This window comes from Elaeis guineensis, chromosome 8, assembly GCF_000442705.2.
Source record: "Elaeis guineensis isolate ETL-2024a chromosome 8, EG11, whole genome shotgun sequence".
NCBI lineage: Eukaryota > Viridiplantae > Streptophyta > Magnoliopsida > Arecales > Arecaceae > Elaeis > Elaeis guineensis.
The window spans coordinates 75,010,116-75,033,747 of record NC_026000.2 but is presented as its reverse complement, the minus strand read 5'-3'; positions in this window follow the sequence as shown (position 1 = coordinate 75,033,747).

The following is a 23,632-nucleotide window of genomic DNA, read 5'->3' as shown; positions in this document are numbered from 1 at the left end:
GGTCATCCGGTAGCATACTTTAGCGAGAAACTTAACGATTCTAAACTCAAGTATTCTACCTATGATAAGGAGTTTATGCGGTAATTCAAGCTTTAAGATATTGGAGGCATTACCTGCTACCGCAAGAATTTGTTTTGTACTCTGATCATGAGGCCCTTAGATTCCTGAATTCTCAAAAGAAATTGAATCATAGACACGGTAGGTGGGTCGAGTTTTTTGCAAGCCTATACTTTTGTTTGAAACACCGTGCAGGTGTAGAGAATCGTGCTGCTGATGCCCTGAGTCGTCGTCATACTTTGCTGTCCACCGTTAGTATAGAAGTTGTTGGTTTTGATAAGATTAAAGAAAATTATGAGGAGTGTCCAGATTTGTGACATACTTACCGCTTTACGTAAGGGCCATCTAGAGAACGTAGTGAATATACCCTTCAGGATGGTTACCTATTTAGAGAAACTAGGCTGTGTATCCCCGTACATCTTTGAGAGATTTTTTAGTTTGAGAATTACATGCTGGAGGATTAGCTGGACACTTTGGTAGGAATAAAACTATAGAGTTGGTAGAAGCCCAGTTCTTTTGGCCAAGCTTGAAAAGAGATGTCGCCCGAATTGTTGCCCAATGTAGAACATGTGCCGTGGCCAAGCAGAGAAAATAAAACACCGACTTATATACACCCTTACCTATACCAGACTGTCCTTGGCAAGATATTAGTATGGATTTTGTTTTGGGATTACCTAGGACAGCCAGGAAGCATGATTCCATTCTAGTGGTTGTAGATAGATTTTCAAAAATGGCCCATTTCTTGCCCTGTTGCCAAACGTCTGATGCGTCGAAAGTTGCAAGGATATACTTTGATGAGATTGTTAGACTACATGGATTGCCTAAAACCATTGTTTCTGATAGGGATGTTAGATTTATGAGCTACTTTTGGAAAACCCTATGGCATCTTTTAGGCACAAAACTAAAGTTTTCTTCTGCCTATCATCCGCAAACAGACGGTCAGACCGAAGTGGTTAATAGGAGTCTTGGAAATCTTTTGCGTTGCTTGATTGGGGAACATATGGGTAACTGGGATCTTTTTGCTGCCCGAGCCGAATTTGCATATAATAGCTCTGTTAATAGGTCCATTGGCATGAGTCCTTTGAAGTAGTTCATGGATATCAACCTAGAAAACCAATAGACCTCATCCCACTACCCATGCATGCTAGGATTTCCGAATCTGCAAGAGTCATTTGCACAGCATGTCAAGAGTCTGCATAAAGAGATCAGTAAAAAAATTAGTATGAGTAATAAAGTTTATAAACATAATGCAGATTCTCAATCGACGTGTTCAAAGAGTTTGCAGAGGGAGACTATGTGATGGTTCGATTGAGGTCTGAACGGTTTCCCTCCCGGAACAGTGAAGAAGTTACATGCCCGAGAGCAGGTCCATTTAAGATCATAAAAAAATCGGATCAAATGCGTATGTTGTGGACCTACCTTCTGATTTTGGAATTAGCTCTACTTTTAACATTACAGATCTTGTCGCCTATAAAAAACCAACTCGGATACCTAGTGAGCCATTTGAGCCTGAACCAACCTTGAGAGCGAACCTATCCCTGAGTGTCCACCAGCCAAAATGTCAGCAAAACACGATCAGATTGAGAGAATTTTGGATGAGCAGATCCTTTCCACCCGGAGTCGAGGCTATCAGCGGTATCTAGTTAGATGGCGAGGTCGACCGAGTCTGAAGATACCTGGATCACTTGAGAAGAGCTGCAACGCATTGATCCCGATCTACTTGAGCGTCACCAGAGCGAAATCGATCCCACACTCGACAGGGTCGAGTTTTCCCACCTCGGGAGAATTGGTGCGGACACCAGAGCCATCAAAAATCGGCAACATAATTTAAGTTCGATTTGGATCGAAGAAGCTCATTAAATTGATTCTACTTCAGTTATTTATTTTCAGTCAATAAATTTAATGCATTTGGCTTTGGGTCCATAGGGCCATACTTGGATTTGTCCACGTCACCTTTGGAGCCACCACTCTCCACATGCCAAGAGAAGAATATGCATGCCAGCATATGCCGTGCTCATGCAAGTTGTGTCAAGCATCAAGCACCCACATGAAATTCCATTTCTTCCTTAGAATTCCTTAAGAGTTCTTGGCTTACTTATTTTGTTGGAAGGCTGATTTCTTTCCTATGGTAGATTATAATGCTTTACTTTTTTGTGGAGGGTTGATTTCTTTCTTGTAAAAATAAGAATTCCTAAACAAATAGGACCCTTAGAGTCCTATATAAATCCTTGTATCTTTCATGAAAGAAAAACAATGAATGATTTTACAAACTCCACAAATACTTGTGTCAATCGCTCCGAGAGGGAGAGGTGTGAGACCCAAAATCGCCCCACAAGGGGAGGGTGTGAGGCCCACTTTCTATCCTATTCCTTCTACTTAAGATTCAGTGTTCCTGCGACTCTGATCGACTCCACCATCTACCCACGCAAGCCTATTCCGTCAAGAGAAGATCTGTCTCCTCCAGAATTTTCATCTGTTGTGCTGAGAGAAGGAGTGATTCTTATTCTACAGATCATATGCTATCAAGGACCTTCGTTCCTTAACAGTTGATCTTTGATTTTTTTTTTTAATCCGATGTTGGTAAAGACCTAGTTCTTTATCGATGGATCTGTTTGGTTAAAAGATTAAGAGTCCTAATCAGAGTAGTTTCTTAACTATCACGATCCGGATTCTTATCATCTTCTTGGATTTTCTCACGGATTTAATGTTTTATTTTCTCTCGTTCCATTCTTATTTCTTTTTTTGCATCTACTCGTGAGCATGTTTAATTTCTGCTATCTGTTTATGAAATTTTCTATTACTAATTGTTTACTGATCTCTCGAATGGCATTCGTCTGTATCATTTAGATTGATCTCGCTTTAGTCTCGTATCAATCAATCACGCCTCCTGAGCAGAGTATAGGCAACTATACTGTCTGTCCTGGGAATAATGAGCCCCTGGCCGGACGTGATTTGTTGTTGATGAACAGAAGAGAGCTTGATTATTAGGATTGATTTTCTTTTTTAGGATTGTCCCGCATCAGAGCTACATGCCTCCATCCTAAGACCACTCCTATCCTAACCCCTAAGACCACATCTGTCCTAGTCTCGCAGAGTCAACACCCTAACTCCTTCATGGCCTCTCAAGGCTTGAGAGCACCACACCAACTCCTACAATCTTCATCTTGATGCTTCCAAGCCTTGGCTAACTTGGCAATGTCCTCTTGCATGATCCCTGCTGTCGATGTATATCCTAACAGCCCCTTGTACGAACATCCTTACCACCTCCAACTTTTTTCAGCTTCTGAGCTCTCTTAGAGACCTTTGGGATGACCGCCTTTATCGTTGAAGATTTTTGCTTGCTTCTTGGCACCACCTTGGATCTTATTGTAGGCTCCCTTCTGCTTGGCAGCTATATCACTTACCTTAGACTTTCCTAAAGAGATTGTAGCATTCCTATGTCGCACTCTCTACAACTGATGCTTCACCTGATGTGGTCCTTTCAGAGCCATGCCTCTCCATCTGTAGACTCTACTCCACCTGGCTTTGTACAAAACTGGCCCTGGTGCTGGATGTCGCTCCTCCCTTTGTACCTCTTTATTTTGAACTCATACCAAAACACCCTCTCCACCTGTGAAGCCACCTCTGTTCGGTGCTCCACTTGAATCTAAAGTCCATATGGTGCTATAGAAATCAATCCTATACCCAAGGCTAACTATCCAATGCTGTCGTGCTGGGCCTGCCACTGCACCTCGATCGCTGTCATTGTCCGTTCGGACCCTCCGTACTTTGCAGATCCCTTTGAAGCCATTGCAGACCCTCCGCATCCTGTGGGCTCCTTTGAAACCAATAAAAGCTCATCCAACTCTTCTGATTCAGCGACTGAAATTAAAAAATTGAGTCTTTTCCATCTACACCTACACTAACTGTCGCTTCAACTTCTCTTGAAGGAACTACAGCTCAAATTCTGTCTGGACTCAGACCCACCTATCTCATCTGAGGCTCACCATAGCCTCCTCATAGGTATCTAGTGTGGGGAAAATTTAGTGCAGGGGTAAAATAGTAATTTTAATTTTTTTTTAAAATTATGATTTTATAGTGGAAAAATATTAATTAATCTAATTAATTAACATGAATTTATCCTACACTAGGATCTAAATATGATATATAGCATGCATTCATTTAAATTTGAATTTCAAATTCAAACAGTAAACACTTTACTGTAATGTGTTCAGAATATAATACCTTTGTGCGGGTAGTAGATCGTCGCAATCTGATCATCGTCGGGAGAGTCTGATCATCACGATACAGCCACACAGTGTGTTTGACCTCTGCGGATCATCCACACGAAGCTTCCGATCTGATCGACTTCTCACGAGTACTAGCTCGTTGTAGAGCCCTTTTGACGGTCGATGCTGATCGAACTCCTTCGATCGATGTCTGTCGATTCTTCGGACACTCCGATTCATCAACAGACGTGCTTGAGAGGATGTTGAAGATCTTCCTGAGATTTTGTGAGCTCACGATACTCGTAGCTCACTTTTTCACTTCTCGAACCTCAGACTAAAACTCTAGAAAACTCACTGGAAACTTTGCACCCACTTTTCTTTCTTTTCTTTCATTTTCTCTTGGAAGGATATGGACTTCCTTCTCACGCACAAGACTTTTTATGCCCCAAAATTTTTCTTCAAAAATCTTCTTCTTGCACGCCCCACTCTTCTCCTCCTTTTATAACAACATCAAATGTCTTATCCAAAAGAAAGGATAAAGATGAGTAATTGCACATTTGAATTCAAATCAAATTTTGAATTCAAATGGACACCAACTCATCCCTTATCCACTAAAGGCATGAGGCGTGGCTTAAATTGTGCATGGAGTGATTTCATGAGAAACCTTTTCTCATGTAATAAATAGGGCATAAAAAAAAGGGATAAGGTGCAAAGATTGATTGCCCATTCAAATTCAAACTTTATTTTAAATTTGAATGGCCAACCAATCATCCTTATCCATTCATTTAGCACATTAAAGTGAGGTGTGGAGAAGGGCTTGGCATGAGAAAAAAATTCATGAGAAGTTCCTTCTCATGAATTCAAATGGGTGCAATGGAAGTGAGGTAGCGCATGGAGATTGGGTCAAAGTGGTTTAATTATTTAAACTAACCTAATTGAACCAAATAATTTAGGTCCAATTAGACTAATTTAAACCCAACTAAATTAGGCTTAAATAGGCTCAATAAAATCCTAATCAAATCAAGAATTGACTAAGCCCAACCCCTGATCAAATCAGGGACCAAACCATCTTGATGATTAGGTCAACTCTTAACCTAATCGGGTCAAGCCCAACTGAATCCAATTCAATTGGACTTGATCCAAAAATAATTACTCAATCAAATTGAGTTAATTAGTGATCAAATCACTAATTAAATCTCTCATAAATACTGAGTCCAAATTCGATGGGCAATCAAGCATCAGAATTCATCGATATATAACCCTGATCGAAAAGTCCCAACCAGTGGTACTCTTGACCCCGGTACCCATAATGTGTGGAACTCATGATCAGAGAATCCTGATTCTCAATCACTGAGTTCCAAACATGTAAGATTCTACATCAGCCATCAGATCAGATAGGAACCTCTAATGTGTGTGATCCCGCAGGTTCGAACCTAAGCCGGTAGCACAGGAACCAATTCCTGTACTAATCGAAGTGACCATCTAGCAATGGTACCCGATGTTTGGATACGTCGAAGAGTCGCAATCGCAACACTCAGAACCTACATGAATATGGTTACTGTATAATTCATCCTTTTGACCCCTGTGTTTAGGACGACTCAGGGTTAAACTGTCAACCCTGATCAGATCATCCGAATCATGCTCAACTCAAACAGTCTTGTGACTCCTCACAAGGACTACCCTGGTCAAAGTTTTGCTAAATTGAAACATGACTGTATACAGCTCCTAAACTGGAGTGGTCAATCCCATCTTGACACACGCACCGATAAGTCAAGTACTTGACTACACCCAGCAGCCTTCCGTCACTGAATTAGAAATTTAGGTAGTCTAGTGCCTAAGTGCAGTGAGTTGCTTGCAAGTCACCATGGAGGTCTCTGGTCGGAGGGATATTTATACCCATATTCCATCGGAGCAAATCTTGACAGCAGAAATAGCTCCGAAATAGATCACGTTCAGTGTAGATATACCCTTAAATCTCACTTGTATGTCATATCAGTGTCTCTACACTCATTGGTTAAGAGGACAACCAACCTATATGGCACACAATGACCTATGCTTGATAAACATTATCATCCTTGGTAACAACGTATCATTTGGTCGCGAACAGATTTAAGGACTAAACGACAAATCCTCCTTTGTCGAGTCTAAATAGTCTTAAGGACTTCACCACAACATAGGAGTTCATTAGAAGATGAAATATTTTGTGATGAAAAATATCAAAATAATTTTTATTAATTCATAATTCATGTACATATACAAAAAATGAGCACAACCATCAACAGACTGATGATTGGTTTTGGGATACTATTTTCAACAATCTCTCACTTGGCCTAAAGCCAATTGGTGCAGTATCTAATACCCATCTTCGACTTGTAGTTGTCGAACTCCTTCACCGCAATGACTTTAGTGAATGGGTCAGCCAGGTTCTCCTTCTCGTCGATCTTTTAAAGATCGACGTCACCTCGATCCACAATTTCTCAGATGAGATGGTAGCGGCACAAAATATGCTTCGTCCGCTGGTGTACCTTTAGTTTCTTCGTCTGAGCAATGGCTCTAGAGCTGTCACAGTAGAGCAAAACTGGACCAACAATGGAGGGTGCTACTTCGAGCTCGGTGATGAATTTTCTCAGCCACACCGCTTCTTTTGGCAGCATCTGATGCAGCAACATACTTCATCTCGCAAACTGAATCAGCCACTGTGTGCTGCTTGAAACTTTTCCAGCAGATAGCCCCACCATTAAGGATAAAAATAAATTCCGACACACTTTTGCTGTCATCGTGATCAGACTAGAAACTAGAGTCTGTAAACCCTATAAGTCTCAAGTCCGATTCACCATAAACAAGCCACTGGTCCTTAGTATTTCTTAAATACTTCAGGATGATTTTAACAACCTTTCAGTGATTCTCTCCTGGATCAGATTGGTATCTACTCACAACCCCTAGTGAGTATGCCACATCTGGTTGTAGGAACCAGATCTAGAGTTTCAGGGTTAGATCTTGAAACTTTTTCAAGATCATACAGTGGAAGACTAAAATAAATCAAAATTTATTTTCTAAAACTAGAGAATCCCTAGATCTAAGATCCTATTATATGATTATTACATAGCATTAAATCAAAAATTAAAATATATAAATATAGCATGAACTACATGTTGATCATATCAACATGTTTCTATACCACATCTAATGTATGTATTAAACAATAGATCAGATCTATTACCTTGCAAGTTAGATGCTCTAACCTCGCTGATCCGGGCTTAAGGATGATGTTGCAAGCCGCACACGCATCCGACCTCTAGGAGTCATCCACACGAGCCCACGAATCTCGATCAGAAGTTCTGCTTCAGGAAATCAGCACAGTATGCTAGTACTGCGCTGATCCTTCTTTGACGGTTGATCAGGTGCCTCCTTCTTCTTGATTTGGACTCTTTCAAAGATGGAAAGTAAAAGGAGAAGTTTCAGATCTGAGACGCTCTCAGGAAACTCAAGATGGAGGGAGGAAAGATATGAAAACAAAAAACCTTAGAAGAAGACCCTCTTCTTCTTCACATTTTTCTCTCTAGACACCCTAACTTGCGTCTTTTATATCTTCAAAGCACAGTGAGTTGCTTGCAAGTCACTGAGGCGATCTCAAGTCTAAGGGACACTTATACCTATATCCCATCAGAGACATTTTCGACAGTAGAATACTCTAAAGTTGGTCACGTTCAATGATGATGTATCCTTATATCTCACCTGTATGCCATACCAGTGTCTCCACACTCCTTGGTTAAGAGGACAACCAACCCATATGGCCTACAGCGACCTATGCTTGATAGAAGCTGTCGTCCTTATTAACAGCTTATCATTTGGTCGTGAACAGTTTTAAGGACTAATCGATAAATCCTCTCTTTATCGAACTTAAATAGTCCTAAGGACTTCATCATAACAACGGAGTTCATTAGAAGATGAAAGCTTATGATGAAGATGCCAAATATATTTTATTTATTAACAAATCAATTACAATACTTGGTTGCTCAACCGTCAACAGCTTGACGATTGGCTTTTTGGGACACATTTCCTAACACTGGTCGTGTACATGTCATGGCATACATGATAGATCCCACTGCCGAAGCATATGAAATCCTACCCATACACTCTCTCTCTTGAGGTATTGTCGGACAATCCCTCTTCGAGAGAGAAATTTCATGGCCTATGAGAAGATAGCCTTTCTTGAAATTCTCTATGCTGAACCTCTTCAGCATAGTATCAATATACGTGGACTGAGATAAATCAAGCAACTTTTTAGATCTATCCCTATAGATCCTCATCCCTAAGATGTAGGAAGCTTCTCCCAGATCCTTCATGGAGAACTGTGACGACAGCCAAATTTTTATTCCCTGTAATGCAGGGACATCATTCCCAATTAAGAGAATGTCATCCACATACAATACAAAAAATACTACTACTGGACCATTAGCCCACTTATAAATGCATGGCTCTTCTCCATTCTTAACGAAGCCATACGTCTTGATCATCTTATCAAAACATATGTTCCAACTCCGTGATGCATGCTTAAGTCCATAAATGGACCTCTGTAGCCTGCACACCTTAGACTCATCTATGGATGTGAATCCTTCAGGTTGTATCATATACACCTCTTCATCCAGCTCTCCATTTAGGAAAGCTGTCTTCACATCCATCTGCTAGATTTCATAGTCCAGATGGACAGCTATCGCAAGCATAATCTGAATGGATTTGAGCATTGCCACAGGAGAAAATGTCTCGTCATAGTCTATGCCATAATGTTGACGATATCCCTTGGCAACCAGACGGGCTTTATAGGTTTCCACCTTTCCATCTGTGCCTCTTTTCCTCTTGAAGATCCATTTACACCCTATGGGTTTTACTCCTTCGAGTGGGTCAACCAATGTCCACACATCGTTGACCTTCATGGACTCCATTTCAGATTTCATGGCCTCTAGCCATTTCTCAAAGTCGGGTCTCTGCATTGCATCCATGTAGGTGATCGGATCCTCATCATTTTCATCAAGTTCGATAGGATCTTCATCTCGGACCAAGAAACCATAGTATCTGTCCGGTTGACATGGTACTCTACTAGATCGCCTTAAGGATGCTTGAACAATGGGCTCTGGATCTGATCTAATCAAATCCGGTTCAGGTTCAGCAACTTGTGTCAGTTTTTTTAGCTATCGAACTTCGTCAAGTTCGATCTTAGAGGCAACAGTCCCTTCACCAAGAAACTCCTTTTCCAAAAAGATTGCCTTAAGTCTGACAAACACTTTTTGCTCATCAGCTAGGTAGAAGTAATACCCTTTGGTCTCTTTTAGGTACCCTATAAAATTACACTTGTCAGACCTAGGTCCAAGCTTGTCCGTAATTAAATGTTTAACATAAGCCGGACACCCTCAAACCCTAAGATGCGAGAGTACTGGCTTACATCCTATCCATATCTCATATGGCGTTTTAGTTACAAACTTACTCGAAACTCTATTTAGAAGGTAACAAGCCGATTCGAGCGTATATCCCCAGAGGAAGATCGGCAGACCAGCAAACCCCATCATGGATCGAACCATGTCCAACAAGGTCCGATTCCTCCTTTCAGACACACCATTATGCTGTGGTATTCCAAGAGGTGTCCACTGAGAGAGAATTCCATTCTCTCCAAGATATGTCAGAAAATTATTGAAAAGGTATTCACCTCCTCGATCAGATCGAAGAGTTTTAATACACTTTCTAGTTTGTTTTTCTACCTCATTTCGAAATAGTTTGAACATTTCAAATGACTCCGACTTATGCTTCATTAAATAGACATATCCATACCTCGATAGGTCATCTGTGAAGGTTATGAAGTAGAAATATCCATCTTTTGCACTTGAGCTCATGGGTCTACATACATCAGAATGTACCAGAGCCAAGAGTTCGCTGGCTCGCTCACCTTTTTTCAGTGAAAGGTGACTTGATCATTTTATCAAGAAGACATGGCTCACAGGTTGGAAGTAATTCACAATCACTTACTTCAAGAATTCCTTCTTGAGCCAACCTGTTTATCCTATTTTTATTGATATGACCTAGCCTACAGTGCCAAAGGTAGACTTCTGACATATAATCTATTCTAGGGCATTTACCAGAGATTTGAACCACATTAACAGGTTGTGATAGAAAGTAAATTCCATTATTAAGTTATCCAACAAACATTATAACACCATTCAAAATGATATTGCAAATATTTTTTTTTATTAAAAATTGATAACCGTTCATGGCCAAAAGGCCTACAGAAATAATATTTAATAAAAAGCTTGGACAATAGTGACATTCACTCAGAATTATGTTTCGAGAATTGATTACAAGGTTCATGATTCCTAATGCTAGAACTGGAACTTTGCTTCTGTTGGGTACAAAATACCCTCAGCCGAAGTTCTCAACGGGATTAACCCTTGCGAGTCTCCTCCGACTCCGGCTACAGGGAGACTTCGTCCGAACTCCTATGGGAGCCGAACTTCGTTCCCAACCTCAGCTGCTGAAAGGCTCCAACCGAACTCCTACGAGAGCCAGACTCCGCCCACAACTTCAACTGCAAGGAAGACTCCGCCCGGACTCCTATGGGAGCCGGGCTCCGTCCCCAACTTCAACTGCTGGTAAGCTTCGTCCGGACTCCTACGGGAGCCGGACTTTGCCCCTGACTTTAATTGCAGGAAGACTCCGACCGGACCCCTACGGGAGCCGGGCCTCGTCCCCGACTCCGGCTGCAGACAGACCTTGTACGGACTCCTACGGGAGCCAGACTCCGCCCACAACTCCAACTGCCAAGAAGACTCCATCCGGACTCCTACGGGAGCCGGGCTCCATCCCCAACTTCAACTGCAAGGAAGACTCCACCCAGACTCCTACGGGAGCCGGGCTCCGTCCCCAACTTCAACTGCTGGTAAGCTTCATCCGAACTCCTATGGGAGCCGGACTTCGCCCCTAACTTTAATTGCAGGAAGACTCCGCCCGGACCCCTACGGGAGCCGGGCCTCATCCCCGACTCCGACTGCAGACAGACCTTGTCTGGACTCCTACGGGAGCCAAACTCCGCCCACAACTCCGACTGCAAGCAGACTCCGCCCGGACTCCTACGGGAGCCGGGCTCCGTCCCTAACTTCAACTGCTGGTAAGCTTCGTCCGGACTCCTACGAAAGCCGGACTTCGCCCCTGACTTTAATTGCAAGAAGACTCCGCCCGGACCCCTACGGGAGCTGGGCCTCGTTCCCGACTTCGGCTGCAGACAGACCTTGTCCGGACTCCTACGGGAGCCGGACTCCGCCCACAACTCCAACTGCAAGGAAGACTCCGTCCAGACTCCTACGGGAGCCGGGCTCCGTCCCCAACTTCAACTGCTGGTAAGCTTCGTCCGGACTCATACGGGAGCCGAACTTTGCCCCTGACTTTAATTGCAGGAAGACTCCGCTCGGACCCCTACGGGAGCCGGGCCTCATCCCTGACTCCGGCTGCAGACAGACCTTGTTCGGACTCCTACGGGAGTCGGACTCCGCCCACAACTCCGACTACAAGCAGACTCCGCCCGGACTCCTACGGGAGCTGGGCTCCATCCCCGACCTCAACTGCTGGAAGGCTTCGCCCGGACTCCTATGAGAGTCGGACTCCGCCCTTGACTTTGACTGCTGGTAAACTCCGTCCGAACTCCTAAGGGAGCCGGACTTCGCCCTTGACTTTGAGTGCAGGTAGACCTCGCCCCGGATCCTACGGGAGCCAGACCTCGTCTCTGACTCTGGCTATGGGAAGACTCCGTCCGGACTCTCATGGGAGCCGGACCTCATCCCCAACTTCGGCTGAAGGAAGACTTCGTTCGGACTCTTACGGGAGTCAGACTTTGGGCTCCTCTCAAACGGATAGCTAACCTCCCCTCTCCGCCAGACACTCCAACCGAACTTCAGCCGACAGGTCTGCACTCCCTGGCATGACGCAGCAACGGCCACGATCCTGCCCCACTTCCTGCGACGGATTTCGTGCGGCCCCATTACTCCCTGGTGGGCCGCAGTAACGGCCACGACTCTGCTCCATTTCCTGCGATGGATTCTACGCGGCTCCATTACTCCCTGACAAACCGCTATGATGCCCATGATCCTGCTCCACTTCTTGCGATGGATACCATGCGATTCTTCCATCCTCTGGCAAGTTGCGACAACAGATGCCGCTCCACTCCCCGCGACAGACTCCACGTGGCCTGTCCCAGTGATAGCCACGATTCCACCCCACTACTCTTCGCAACAAACTTCCCCTGACTCTGGACAGCCCACTGCCAGACAGTTACAGACATTGCTATCAGTCTGTTACTCCCTCCACCTATAAAAGGGGGACCCCAGATACGTTATTCTCTAAGCTCTCATTTTTACCTAGAAACTCTGCTAAAATTTTTGTTCGAGCACTCCATTCTTGTTGAGGCAGAGAACTGACTTGAGCGTCGGAGGGTCTTGCCGGAGCAACCCCACCTCCGGTTTAGACTTCTTTTGCAGGTCCCGACGGCGACCGCGACTCCAGCTTCTCCGGCATAAGCGAATTCTTGCATCAACAGGATTGGTGCTAGAAGGAGGGCCCTGAACCTCCACAGTACCCTTGTTCTTAAAGGAGCACTCAACGAAACCGCCTCTGGTTATCTTCTCTGACATCCGCTCCTCCTTCCCCCACTGGATCCACGCCCGATGTCTTCTCGCGAAGCATCCACACGGCGACCCACGGCCCCCGCAGTCATGTCTCGGGCCCCGATCTCGCCTCTGGTTTCCCAGGCCCCACATCCTCTGGCAATGGTCGCCAGCATGGGGCGGTCGGACGATCAGCCTCCGATGGATTTTGCCAACACCATCTCAGGAGGATCCCGGCAAGAAGCAACCGACGCACTGGCCGTACCCCCCAAGCGACAAAAGATTGAGGAGCCCATAACTTTACTGAAGAAGATGCTCAGGGAGTTCAATTCCCTCACAACGACGCAGTTGTAGTTTCCTTGAATATAGCAAATTATGACGTCCGCCACATCCTTGTCGACAATGGAAGTTCGGCCGATATTTTGTTCTACGATGCTTTTTCAAGAATATCCATCCTTGACGGCCATTTGAGGCCAATTAGCTCACCTCTGGTAGGGTTTACTGGTGACGCTATTCCGACGGAGGGAATAATAACTTTGGCTGTGGCCGTAGGTCGATATCCAAGGCAATCCAGGGCTCTGGTGAATTTCCTGGTGGTGAAGGCGCCGTCAGTCTACAATGCAATCCTCGACCGACCCGACCTCAATGCTCTCTGAGCCATTGTATCAACCTACCATTTGAAGTTGAAATTCCCCACCAGCCAGGGGATCGAAGAGGTCCGAGGAGACCAAGCCCTGGCCAGACACTGCTACAACATAGCCTTGCAAAGAAGCGACCAGTCCGACCCCTGTCCAGTTGACGGGTTGGATGCCCGCGACGACCTCACTGAAGAGAGGGGCGGCCCAATCGAAGATCTGGTGCCGATCCCTCTGAACGACGGAAACGTGGAGCATGTGGCGATGATGGCTCCAACCTGGGGGAGGAGGTGCGGACGCATCTCATCGATTTTTATGAAAGAATGCGGACATTTTCGTTTGGGTTCCAGCAGACATGCCGGGGATTGACACGGAAGTCATGGACCACCGTCTGGCCGTCGATCCAAAGCATCGACCGATGAAAGAGAAAATCCGAGGTCATGCACCAGAGAGGCAGAAGGCGATAGCCGAAGAAGTAGACAAACTCCTTAAGGCCGATTCATTAGGAAAGTCAATTATCCTGATTGGATTTCCAACGTTGTCCTAGTCAAAAAGGCAAACGGCAAGTGGAGGATGTGCATAGACTTCAAAAAGCTGAATAAGGCCTGCCCGAAGGATAGCTACCCCCTTTCCAGAATCGATCAACTGGTGGATGCGACCTCGGGCCATGAGCTCCTTACCTTTATGGATGCATTCTTCGGCTATAATCAAATCAGGATGGCACCGGAAGATGAAGAAAAGATCGCTTTCATTACTAACCGTGGCCTTTACTGTTACAGGGTTATGCCTTTCGGCCTCAAAAATGCAGGCGCAACCTACCAACGGTTGGTGAACAAAATCTTCAAGGAGCAGATCGCCGCAACATGGAGGTCTACGTGGACGATATGCTGTAAAAAGCAAATCTTCATGGATCACGTCGCCGACCTCGAGGAGACCTTTGACGCTCTCCGAAAATATAGAATGAAGTTGAACCCGACTAAATGCACTTTCGGAGTAGCCTCGGGAAAGTTCCTGGGCTTCATGGTGTCGGGGGCGGGATTGAGCCAATCCAGAAAAAATTGCGCCATCCAGGAGATGGCCGCCCCGAAGTCGATAAAGGAGGTTCAGCGCCTTACAGGGAGGGTAGCAGCCCTGAATCGCTTTGTCGCAAGGTCGGCGAACGGTGCTTACCCTTCTTTCAAATCCTCAAGCAGCGAAGAACTTCTGTTGGACCTCTGAGTGCCAACAGGCATTCGAAGAACTGAGGAGCTACCTCGGCTCACCCCCGCTGCTGGCAAGGCGGAGCCTGGGGAGGAACTGTTTTTATACCTGGCGGTCTCTCCTATGGCTCTCGCGGCAGTCCTTGTCAAAGAAGAAGCAAAAGTCCAACGGCCAATCTACTACGTCAGTCGCATGCTAAGAGACGCCGAGACCAGGTATACTAAATTAGAAAAACTGACTTACGCCCTGTTGATTGCAGCCCGGAAGCTCCGACCCTACTTTCAAGGGCACACCATAACACTGCTCACTGACCAACCGATCAAGGCGATTCTACACCGGGCGGATGCCTCGGGAGAACGCAAAATGGGGATCGAGCTCACAGAATTCGACATCAACTATCGACCCAGGCCGGCAGTGAAGGCCAGATATTGGCGGATTTCATAGTGGAGTGTACTATCCCAGAGGAGGCCGAACCTGAACAAGGCGAAATTGACGGCCTGAAACCCCGGCCGAACTCCCCCAAAGAAAAAGCAGATCCCTCTGATTGCTTTTGGGCCCTCTACGTGGACGGTTCTTCCAACATGTCAGGTGCAGGTGCGGGCTGATCTTGATCAGTCCGGAGGGAATTTCGTGGAGTACGCTCTGCGCTTCGAGTTTCCCGCAACGAACAACGGAGCGGAATATGAAGCTCTGATCGCAAGACTGAGGATCGCCAAAGAGCTGGGAATAGATCGGCTCCGGGTCCACAGCGACTCTCAACTAATAGTGGGACAAGTCAACGAAAACTACGAGGCGGGAGGACAGCATGGCTAAATATCTTGAAAAGGTAAAAGAGCTCGTCCCCGCCTTCGGCAGCTTTGACATCAGGCAGATTTCGAGGTTGGAAAATACCAGGGCCGACCTTCTCTCCAAGCTGGCAATGCTGGCTCCGGCCGAATTACCCAAAGGTGTTCTCTTTGAAGTACTCAAGTGCCCGAGTACGGAAGAATCACGGCCCGTTATGGAAATTGACCACGAGCCCAGCTGGATCGACCCACTGATAACATATCTCAGAGACGGGGTTCTCCCCAGGATGCGAAAGAAGCTCGGAAGCTCCGAAATCAAGCCTCCCGATACATCCTTTATGAGGGCAAATTGTACAAGAGATCATACTCTTTGCCCCTCTTAAAATGTCTCCGGCCTTCGGAAGCCGACTACGCCTTGTGGGAAGTGCATGAAGGAATCTGCGGAAACCATTTGGGGGCTAGATCTTTATCCCACAAGTTGCTCCGCCAAGGATATTACTGGCCGACAATGCATCATGATTCGATTGAATATGTCAGAAAGTGTGATCGATGCCAGAGATATGCCAACATCCAGAGACAGCCCGCCACCGAGCTCACACCCTTGAGTGCCCCATGGCCTTTTGCGCAGTGGGGGATGGACATCCTTGGCCCCTTTCCCATGGCGTCTGGGCAGAGGAAGTTCTCCTTGTAGCGATCGACTACTTCACCAAATGGGTTGAAGCCGAACCACTAGCAAAAATCACAGAAGCAAAAGTGCAAGATTTCGTCTGGAAGTCGATCGTGTGCAGGTTCGGTCTGCCTAGGACCCTAATCACTGATAATGGACGGCAATTCGGGGAGCGAAATTCGTCGGATTCTGCGAAGATCTGAACATCTCCCACAACTTCACATCAGTAGCCCATCCTCAGGCGAACGGCGAAGCTGAGGTAACTAACAGAACCCTTCTGCAGGGGATTAAGACAAGGCTCGAAAAGGCGAAGGAAACTTGGGCGGACGAACTTTATCATGTGTTGTGGGCGTATCGAACTACCCAGAGGCTGCCCACAGGGGAGACCCCTTTGCTTTAGCCTTCGGTACGGAGGCCGTCATCCCAATTGAGCTTAAACTCCCGTCGGCACGAGTCGTGGCATTCGACGAACATCAAAATTCGCAAGGTCTTAAAGCCAACCTCGACCTGCTGGAAGAAAGGCGGGAGATAGCTCAGGTTCGAATGGCAGCCTACAGACAGAAAGTCGCTCGCTATTACAACTCCCGGGTCAGGAACAAAGTCTTTAGAGCAGGAGATCTAGTGCTTCGACGAGCCGCTGTCTCGCAACCTCAGGATCGAGGGAAACTCGCCCAAACTGGGAAGGCCCGTATGAGGTCAAAGAAGTAGTCCGCCCGAACTTATTATCTTAAGGAGCTCGGAGGAGCCGACCTCCCGCGACCATGGAGCTCGGAGAACTTACGGATGTACTACCAATAACTTCATTTTAATTAAAAGTTGTATATCTACATGTCTTTGGCACTATCCTACATCTACAGGACAATCCAAACAAATTGTATCAGAAGCAAGAGGGGAACCTCATCTCGACAAAGTCGAAGGCCCGGTTCCCTTTAGACCGGATGGGGGGAGAGGCCCTGCAACGCCCATATGCGCCCCCACAGCCCTGTTAGGGACAGGAGGAGAACCTCGCCCTAACTTGAGCAAAGTCGAAGGCCGTTCCTTTAGACCGGATGGGGGGAGAGGCCCTGCAACGCCCATATGCGCCCCCACAGCCCTGTTAGGGACAGGAGGAGAACCTCGCCCTAACTTGAGCAAAGTCGAAGGCCCGGTTCCTTTAGACGGATGGGGGAGAGGCCTGCAACGCCCATATGCGCCCCACAGCCTGTTAGGGACAGGAGGAGAACCTCGCCTAACTTGAGCAAAGTCGAAGGCCCGGTTCCTTTAGACCGGATGGGGGGAGAGGCCCTGCAACGCCATATGCGCCCCCACAGCCCTGTTAGGGACAGGAGGAGAACCTCGCCCTAACTTGAGCAAAGTCGAAGGTCCGGTTCTCTTTAGACGGATGGGGGAGGGGCCCAGCGATGCCCATGTGTGCCCCTACAGCCGTGTTAGGGACAAGAGGCGAACCTCGCCCTAACCAGAGCTGAACCTTGTTACGACAGAAATAGGGAAAGAACCTCGCCCCGACATCAATTAAGGTCTGGTCATTCAAGACCAGATGAGAAAAAGGGGGGACCTTCCCCAGCGGCCCCTTCGTGATAAAACTCCGTCCGGACTCCTGCGGGAGCCGGACTTCGCCCTCGACTCTGATCATAAGAAGACTCCATCCGGACTCCTACGAGAACGGACTCCATCTCCGACCTCAACTGCAGGCAAGCTCCGTCCGGGCTCTTACGGGAGCCGGACTCCTCCTCCAACTTGGCTGTAGGCAAACTTCGTCCGGACTCCTACGGGAGCCGAGCTTCGTCCTCGACTTCGAATGCTGGTAAGTTCCGCCCGGACTCCCACGGGAGCCAAATTTGCCTGACTTCAATTACAGGTAGACCCGTTCGGACTCCCACGGGAGCCAGACCTCGCCCCGACTTCACCTACGGGAGCCGAACTCCCGCAGCCCCACCAAGAGCGGAGGAAAAAATCCCACTCAAAAAAGAAAAAGGAGAGAGAAGTTAAAAGGAAAAGCGATGAACTACGCCGGCGACGAATGGAAAACAAATAGCGTCTAGGATGCAGAGAACCCCGGCTTTCACGGAAGCTTTCAACGCAAACCCAAGATGAGATGACTTCCTCAAGGTGACGAAAGCTCAGACCTCCGTGCTTCGAGCCCTGATGGGGACACCAAACCCGAGCGGCCCCAGACGAACCTGCAGCCACGGGCGAAAAAGATGGGTCGATACGTTGACAATCGGGTACCTCCAACAACACAAAGGTCGAAAAGAAGCTCGGCAAACGAAATTCAACACATGAGTAAAAGAGGCGAGCCGGCGTTACAACCATCGGTAACCTACGGACGACGTCAAAAAAAAAAAAAAGAAGGAGAAGGGAATACAACAATAACAATGGTAAAGGAAAAAGTTCGGCAGACAACGATTCGACGCAAAGTACGGACGAGGTAACAAAATCACCTTCTCATTTTTGACTAACAAGATGTACGTTACAAGACCCGGAGGGCCAGAAAAGAATACATTATTACAAGGCTCGAAAACACGGCTCGGAAGGGATACACGGAGGCCACTTCAAGCTGCAAACTTCTCTTCCCATTTCTGTCCTTCCCAGCCGCATTTTCCAGTGCGTGTGACAAGCCTCTCGCTCTCGCCCCCCGCCTCATTCGCTCCACCTCCGAAATCCCAACCCTAGGGGAAAAGGATGGGATAGATTCAGGGGCAGCAAGGGCAACGACAGCGGCGACGACGACCTGTTTCAAGAAGAACCGGAGTTACCCCGGAGGCAGCAATGGCCCGGAGATATGCGCCATCACCGAATGCTCCATGACAACCACCGTCCTAAGTTTCCGGCAAGGTCGGCATGCGCTACTTCCACCATCCCCGCAACAAGTTTTACTGCCCCACCATCGGCCCGACCGCTTCTGTCCCTCGGCCCCGACGACATCAAGGATCCCGCCACAGCTTGTGACGACAGCTCTGCCCTCTTGACCGGTGTCGCCCCATCCAGCTACTCCAAATTCTCAGACAGAATGCCTTCACCGGTTGTCCCCATTATTAAACCCTGTTGTTGAAGGAATTCTCTCTCGAGCCCCTTTAAAGCGACGGAACCCTCAGCGGCAGCCGACAACCGGAGAACTCGCAGACTCTGTTCTCCTCCTTGCACTCTTCCAAGTCCGTGGCATCCTCTTGAGGTTGGCCTCCGGGTGGAGGCCTGCGGGGGAACCCCTTAGAGAGGAATCGGGGGACTGGAGCGGCAGAGAGACGACAAAGACCGGCGTGGAGACGCTCAGAGTGGAAGGGGCACCGATGGAGTGGCTGAGTGGCTAAGCTCTCAGGCGAAAGAAAGATGTCGTCCCTTAGGCGAAGTAAAGCCCCTGAGGAAGGGTGGGGGTTTAAATAGGCAATGGAGCCTGGCGCAATTATGGTGGCAGGTGTCCCTAGGCCAACCAGTGCCCACCACGTGTCCGGTATCCCACTCACCGCGACCTGGGGTTGACCGTTCGCAAACTTTCATGGCACGACGCTTGGGATCACGTCCCGGTGGGAGTTCTGAAAAGGCTCTTCGGTCGCCCTAATCGAAAAAAGGCTCCAGCATGCGCGCATTAAATGCCAACATATCTGAGGACGGGCGCGTGCGGATGTCAAGGGGAGAACTTAGGCTGCGATGATCTTTCTGTACTTCCTTCGTTCGAAATTCGAACTCGAAAGTAGGAGGACTGGTGTTGGGTATAAAATACCCTCAGCCGAAGTTCTCAATGGGATTAACCCTCGCGAGTCTCCTCCGACTCTGGCTGCAGACAGACCTCGCCCGGACTCCTACGGGAGCCGGACTCCGCCCATAACTCCGACCGCAAGCAGACTCCGCCCGGACTCCTACGGGAGCCTGATCTCGCCACTACAGGGAGACTTCGTCCGAACTCCTACGGGAGCCGAACTTCGTTCCCAACCTCAGCTGCAAGCAGACTCCGCCCGGACTCCTATGGGAGCCGGGCTCCGTCACCAACTTCAACTGCTGGTAAGCTTCGTCCGGACTCCTACGGGAGCCGGACTTCGCCCCTGACTTTAATTGCAGGAAGACTCCGCCCGGACCCCTACGGGAGCCGGACTCATCCCCGACTCCGGCTGCAGACAGACCTCGTCCGAGCTCCTACGGGAGCCAGACTCCGCCCACGACTCCAACTGCCAAGTGGACTCCGCCTGGACTCCTACGGGAGCCGGGCTCCATCCCTAACTTCAACTGCTGGTAAGCTTCGTCCGGACTCCTACAGGAGCCGGACTTCGCCCCTGACTTTAATTGCAGGAAGACTCCGCCCGGACCCCTACGGGAGCCGGGCCTCGTCCCCAACTCCGGCTGCAGACAGACCTCGTTCGGGCTCCTATGGGAGCCGGACTCCGCCCACGACTCCAACTGCCAAGCGGACTCCACCCGGACTCCTACGGGAGCCGGGCTCCGTCACCAACTTCAACTGCTGGTAAGCTTCGTCCGGACTCCTACGGGAGTCAGATTTCGCCCCTGACTTTAATTGCAGGAAGACTCTGCCCGGACCCCTACAGGAGCCGGGCCTCGTCCCCGACTCCGACTGCAGACAGACCTTATCCGGACTCCTACGGGAGCCGGACTCCACCCACAACTCCGACCGCAAGCAGACTCTGCCCGGACTCCTACGGGAGCTGGGCTCCGTCACCAACTTCAACTACTGGTAAGCTTCGTCCGGACTCCTACGAGAGCTGGACTTCGCCCCTGACTTTAATTGCAGGAAGACTCCGTCCGGACCCCTACGGGAGCCGGGCCTCGTCCCCGACTCCGACTGCAGACAGACCTTGTCCGGACTCCTACGGGAGCCAGACTCCGCCCACAACTCTGACCGCAAGCAGACTCCACCCGGACTCCTACGGGAGCCGGGCTCCGTCACAAACTTCAATTGCTGGTAAGCTTCATCCGGACTCCTACGGGAGCCGGACTTCGCCCCTGACTTTAATTGCAGGAAGACTCCGCCCGAACCTCTACGGGAGCTGGGCCTCGTCTCCGACTGCAGACAGACCTTGTCCAGACTCCTACGGGAGCCGGACTTCGCCCACAACTCCGACTGCAAGCAGACTCCGCCTGGACTCCTACGGGAGCCGGGCTCCGTCACCAACTTCAACTGCTGGTAAGCTTCGTCCGGACTCCTATGGGAGCCGGACTTCGCCCCTGACTTTGAGTGCAGGTAGACCTCGCCCCGGCTCCTACGGGAGCCAGACCTCGTCTCCAACTTCGACTGCGGAAAGACTTCGTCCGGACTCTCATGGGAGCCGACCTCATCCCCAACTTCGGCTGAAGGAAGACTTCGTCCAGACTCTTACGGGAGCCAGACTCCGGGCTCCTCTCAAACGGATAGCTAAACATCCCTCTCCGCCAGACACTCCAGCCGACAGGTCTGCACTCCCTGACGTGAGCAGCAACGGCCACGACCTTGCCTCGCTTTTTGCGATGGATTCTGTGCGGCCCCATTACTCCCTGGCGGGCTGCAGTAACAGCCACGAGTCTGCTCCACTTCCTGCGATGGATTCCGTGCGGCTCCATTACTCCCTGGCAGACCGCTATGATGCCCACGATCCTGCTCCACTTCCTGCGACAGATACCATACGATTCTTCTATGCTCTAGCAAGTCGCAACAACGGACGTCGCTCCACTCCCCGCGACAGACTCCACGTGGCATGTCCCGGTGATAGCCACGATTCCACCCCACTACTCTTCGCAACAAACTCCCCCTGACTCTGGGCAGTCCACTGCCAGACGGTTACAGACATCGCTATCAGTCTGTTGCTCCCTCCGTCTATAAAAGGGAGACCCCAGATACGTTAATATCTAAGCTCTCATTTTTACCTAGAAACTCTGCTAAAATTTCCGTTCGAGCACTCCATTCCCGTTGAGGCAGAGAACTGACTTGAGCGTCGGAGGGTCTTGCCAGAGCAACCCCACCTCTGGTTTAGACTTCTTTTGCAGGTCCCGACGGCGACCGCGACTCCAGCTTCTCTGTGTAAGTGGATTTTTGTACCAACACAACTTAATCTACGCATGCAAATATATTTATCATATCTAAGAACCCGCTCTGATACCATTTGTGGGAAAAATTTAGTGCATGGGTAAAATGGTAATTTTAAAACTTTTTCAAAATTATGATTTTACAGTAGAAAAATATTAATTAATCTAATTAATTAACATAAATTTATCCTACACTAGGATCTAAATATGATATATAGCATGCATTCATTTAAATTTGAATTTCAAATTCAAACAGTAAACACTTTACTGTAATGTGTTCAGAACACAATACCTTTGTGCAGGTAGTAGATCGCCACAATCTGATCATCGTCGGGAGAGTCTGATCATCACGATGCAGCCACACAGTGTGTCTGACCTCTGCGGATCATCCACATGAAGCTCCCAATCTGATCGACTCCTTACGAGTGCTAGCTCGTTGTAAAGCCCTTTTGACGGTCGATGCTGATCGAACTCCTTCGATCGATGTCTGTCGATTCTTCAGATGCTCTGGATTGTCAACAGACATACTTGAAAGGATGTTGAAGATCTCTCTAAGATTTTGTGGGCTCACGACACTCGTAGCTCACTTTCTCACTTTCCGAACCCCTGGCTAAAACTCTGGGAAACTCACTGGAAACCTTGCACCCACTTTTCTTTCTTTTCTTTCTTTTTCTCTTGGAAGGATATGGACTTCCTTCTCACGCACAAGACTTCTCACGCCCCAGAATTTTTCTCCAAATTTTTCTCCAAAAATCTTCTTCTTGCACACCCCACTCTTCTCCTCCTTTTATAACAACATCAAATGTCTTATCCTAAAGAAAAGATAAAGATGAGTAATTGCACATTTGAATTCAAATCAAATTTTGAATTCAAATGGATACCAACTCATCCCTTATCCACTTAAGGTGTGAGGCATAGCTTAAATTGTGCATGGAGTGATTTCATGAGAAACTTTTTCTCATGTAATAAATGGGGCGTAAAAAAAAGGGATAAGGTGCAAAGATTGATTGCCCATTCAAATTCAAACTTTATTTTGAATTTGAATGGCCAACCAATCATCCTTATCCATTCATATGGCACATTAAAGTGGGCGTAGAGAGGGCTTGGTGTGAGAAAATAATTCATGAGAAGTTTCTTCTCATGAATTCAAATGGGTGCAATGGAAGTGAGGTGGCGCATGGAGATTGGGTCAAGGTGGTTTAATTATTTAAACCAACCTAATTGAACCAAATAAGTTAGGTCCAATTAGACTAATTTAAACCCAACTTAATTAGGCTTAATTAGGCTCACTAAAATTTTAATCAAATCAGAAATTGACTAAGCCCAACTTCTGATCAAATCTGGGACCAAACCATCTCGACGATTAGGTCAACTCTTAACCTAATTGGGTCAAACCCAACTGAATCCAATTCAATTGGACTTGATCCAAAAA